We start from the raw sequence: 5,000 nt of genomic DNA on the forward strand, positions 1-5,000 counted from the left end.
AATTTTATTCTGAGCCTCTTCCCCTCCAGAGAGGCCCTCGCGGAATTTCAATCTCCAGCCTAAAGGCTGCTCTAAGAAGGCGTCATTCATAGCAGGATTCTCTGACATTGTAACGAGCTGTGATTATATTATTATTATTATTATTATTATTATTATTATTATTATTATAAGTAAAGAAGTCAGACCCTCCCCCTGAAACAAAGAGGAAGGCCGTGAGAGCTGATCTCCTGAATTCTTTGACGGAAGTTACCCCTGAGTCTCCTCCTCCTGTGCAGAAATCATCCTCCGCCTTTGTTTGATTCCGAAACAAAGGAATCATCAGATCTCAGCAAAAGAGCAACTCATCTTGAGCATCAGGCGGAAGGTCGTTAAGAGAAGAAGAATAAAAAGGATAATGATTCGTCTCGGTCGTTGGAGATGCAATTAATGATCGTCGTCTTTTCTCTCGATTTCTTCCTCATTCGGTTCTGCTCAGCCGTTTCGTGTTTTGTGTCTGTCTTTTACGATGTTTCCCTATGATAGATATCCTCACAGTTTAACCAGACCACTGAGTTGATTAACACCTCTCTAGGCTGGCCCGAAGGATAGATATCTATGTAAGTGGCTAGGAACAAATGGTTACTTAGCAACGAGGCCTACAGCTTCTTGTGGGATCCGAAGCACATTATATCGAGAAATGAATTTCTAATCATCAGAAATAAATTCCTCAGATACCGCGCTGGCAGCAGCTGGGAGCGAATTCGGGCTACCAGGTTGGTAGGCGAGTACACAACTGACTCGTCCAGTGAGGAACTACTACTATGAGATTCAGGGCCTCTGTAACACGGTTTTTCGCAATAACTTTTTATCTATGCATTTCATAGATATAACGCTTATTCAGAATACACATTATATCTACACATAAATTTTGACTGTATTCTGCATTACGTAGGTTGAATAAATTAGGTACTTACAATGTAAAAGTGACTTTTTTTGAAGACGGGCCAACTTACTCAGAGAAAAGGTTTCGAACGCACTCGTTACGTAACTTATGACAGCATTTCTTCCCTCTTTCTCGATGGATGATTGGCTATACGTAACAAAGGCTATACCTCTGGCAACAATGACAAACAAATTTAAATACAAGCAAAGCAGTACACCTTTATGAACTCTGGAACCTCTCCACTGATAATTGTCATAATGAACAAACCAACAAAATATGTTAATGAATACAAAAATACTTCGATTATTAGTCTAACTCCCAAATAAGTTTCCAAAGAAATTACAGTCTACTTTATAGGTCACAATCAGATTGACAAGATGTAGGGAATAGTTGGTAATTATCAAAAACATAGTAGACAAGCTTGATTTGATAACTGCTATATCCAATGTCAAACAATTTTTATTTATTGGCTATCTACCTATTTACTGAAAAAAAAATAGCCGGTTACCGTATATTGGCTTTAAACCTTCACCAATAATTATCGTCAGAATGGTGACTTCATGAGGCTCCACCCACTTTCGCCTCGTTATAATTCAGGATAACACTGAAGGCTACCATGGGCATTGTTGGATTAGAAAATTTAACTTCTGGCTGGATAAAAAACTAACTTTCTTTTTGCGAGTAGTTGTAAGAAGTGCTAATGATCCTCAAGTATCCCAGCAGTTGGCCTAAACGTTTAATCATGTAGTATTACTACGCTAGCACTGATACCCCACCTACATCTATGTATCGTTCCGCCATTCATAAAGTCTTTGGGTTTCAGAGCCGATGGAATTTCTGTCTGGTGGATGGCGGGGCAACATTTAGTCAAAAGGTGTGTTTGTTTCCTTGCTTCCTTAATAATGTTTTTTCGACTCTTGGCTCGTAATCATTGGCCATGGCGTCGGCTAGATCATTTTTACTCTATAAAAATTAAAACTATCGGGTTAGGTTATTGATAATGCGGACAAAATTTGTGTGTGGTTGTAAAATATACATATGTCAACTTTCTGCTACATCCGATGCTTTGACAAGGAGCAAAGTCCAAAAAACCGTGTTACAGAGACCCTGAATCTCATAGTAGCTCACCGCCTTCCTGTTTGACAGGACGTGTTTCTGGGAGGGTCTCTTTTTCCAAATAATAATAATATAATAATAATAATAATATAACGACAGTTCGTGACAATGATGGAATGTGCTCCCAAGACAGATGCCTTCTTGGAGCAGCCTTCAGGCTGGATATTTTTTGACATTCCGTGAGGGGCCTCTCGGAAGAGAAAAAGGCCCAGGAAACGGAATTAGGAGGTTTAGGGGGGAACAGATGTTTCCCACAACTTTTCTCTCTCTCTCCTCTCTCTCTCTTCTCACCTCTTATCATTAAACTCAATTGGACTTAAAGGATCGTTCAAGTAAATTGCGCAAGAGAATTGAATTCCTGAGGTGGGGGAGAGAGAGAGAGAGGGGAGAGGGGGAGGAGAAGGAGATTCATTGCACAACTTTCACCCTCCCCCCCTCCCGCCTCTCTCTCTCTCTCTCTTTCCCATGGGACTAGAAGATCATTAGTTAAGGAAACACAGAACCGAGATTCGAGTTCCAAATCCTTGTACTGTGTAGGTTCGACAATACTGGACCCTCAAGGATAAGTGACAATATTATATGTATATGTATATTATATATATATATATATATATATATATATATATATATATATATAATATATATATATATATATATATATATATATATACAAGTTGCTAAATTCTAACTAACCACAAACGAATAACCTAACACTGTCATTCTTGATCATAAAGAGGCAAATCACTCATTATATATCTGACAATACTAAAGAAGATTTATATAAGGTTCCTTCCATAACATTCTCTATGGGACCTTCTGCTTTCCCCCTCAAGTCTCTGGGGAACAACGTCTCCTTAGTTCCGCTGACATTCTCTTGCTTCTTCCCTCACTTGTAAACAAACAAACAAAAAGGCTTCGTGATAACACAACATTCCCTCTAGACATTTCGTGTTACAAATAAACTCCCTGATGTTTTTTTTCCCGTCCAATTATATTTCCCGAACTCCGAAAATGCGGGAATCTGGAAAAAACGATGAATATTCATGGGAATTAGGACCCTTTTAGCGGTGTAAATGCCATTCAATTAATAGGATTAGCAAATAATTATCATTTTTTGACATGAACGATTATAGGTTGGCAATAAATGATATTCGTGTATTCAATGAGATTAGGATTTTGTTTTCTCTTTTTTTTAAAGGAATAAACTTTCATGTGTGTTTTGGAAGGAACAAGTATTCTGAAGCGGTTAAGAAACCAGGCTCTGATGACGCCATCCAGATCTTGGATCTCATAAGTTAAGGACAGTAGATTATTTATGCTTTTGTTGTATATCCCTTTGGGCATGGAAAACACTACCACGAAGTGGGGTATTGCCATCAGTGCACCTCACGTGGTGCACTGTAGGCATCACTAAAAGTTTCTGCAGTTCCGGCCCCAGGCTGCACCCAGTTTTAGCCTCCTACTTTAACCCCCTCTCCTGCTTCCTTTCTTCATTCTTGCTGTCCAACCTCTCTACCTATTACTTCTTACCGAAAATGTGGGGTTTTCTCCCAGTTCCACCTTCAGATCCTCCTACTACATCTCTTATTACTTTTTCTGGATCGCTCTACATTGCTGTCCAACCCCTCCAACTCCCTCTTTCGTCGAGGACGCTGAAAGGTCGAAAGTGGCCTTCAATGCTTGACACAATAAATTTCATAAATTCACAAATCCATAAAATCCATTCGCCATAGTCATGGTTAGGTCATTCAAAAGTCTGGAATATTTACCTTTTATCACCATTAATTACATTAGCGTATTACCAGCTGTTTCATTTTATATTTGTAATAGATATTCACGGCCAAATAAAAAAGTTTGTGGCTCCTGAACAACTAAAATTATTTTCAGTGAACGTTGAGTTTTATTCATTAATATGCCTCAATACATCAGCTCTACTGAATACAATTTTCAAGTGCCAGTTACTTTCCTACTTATGATCATTGCGCAGTTGTGTAATTAACCTGATTCCCATTTTCTTCTCTCCGTTGTTATCACCATCTCTTTATTACCTGGCTAATTCCTCTCCTGGTTATCCTAAGATTCCCAAACAATTCGTTAAAAGTGTTAAAATTCCTCATGAAATTTTCAGAAATCGTTTATTTGACCACAATAAGTCAGGGTTTATGGCAGCTAAAATATCGGTTTGTTTTCTTTCCCTTCTCGTTTATTCAGATTCCTGATTATCCAATTATTCTTTACTGGCATCTTTCAAATTGTTCTTAGCAGCCATCGTCCCCTTGATAATAAATCAATTACTATTCTTCTTTTATTTATTTTCTCTTTATTCTTTGATTATTTTCTTCCCCCAATCTTTCTCGGAGGTTTTGCTTCGTGACTAAAATTTTCGGGGAACACAAAACCTTACGCTAATCTCCTCGGTGCAAGGCGGGGAATAAGTGGACTGTGATAAATCCCCTTTCCAAATCTAAATTCTGATTTACAAAAATTTCAGGCAAAGAAAAACTTAATTGGCGATCGTTTCTCTCATGAATTAAGCATTAAATATATATTCTCTCTCTCTCTCTCTCTCTCTCTCTCTCTCTCTCCTCTCTCTCTCTCTCTCTCTCTACACGTGTGTATTATAAGAACAGTATTATTAATAATTGCTTTCTTAATAATCCTTATTCGACAATCATAAGGTAATGAGTAATAATAAAATAATAAAAAAAGAAATAAAAGCCAAATAAAAGAATATCAAGAACGAAACGAATACTAAAACTTCTATTCACTTTTTAGTCCGAAAAACTAATAATAATAATAATAATAAAATATATAATAATAATAATAAAATTCCAGCGTCATCTGGACAAGACAAACAAGAGGCAATACTGAAACAAGTGCCAGGAGTTGAGGCAGACGAGAAACAATACAACTTCTGTAAACGACGCCTGAGTCACACTTGGCGTCGCTCTGAGATGAATCA

This window comes from Macrobrachium nipponense, chromosome 34, assembly GCF_015104395.2.
Source record: "Macrobrachium nipponense isolate FS-2020 chromosome 34, ASM1510439v2, whole genome shotgun sequence".
NCBI classification, from domain to species: domain Eukaryota; kingdom Metazoa; phylum Arthropoda; class Malacostraca; order Decapoda; family Palaemonidae; genus Macrobrachium; species Macrobrachium nipponense.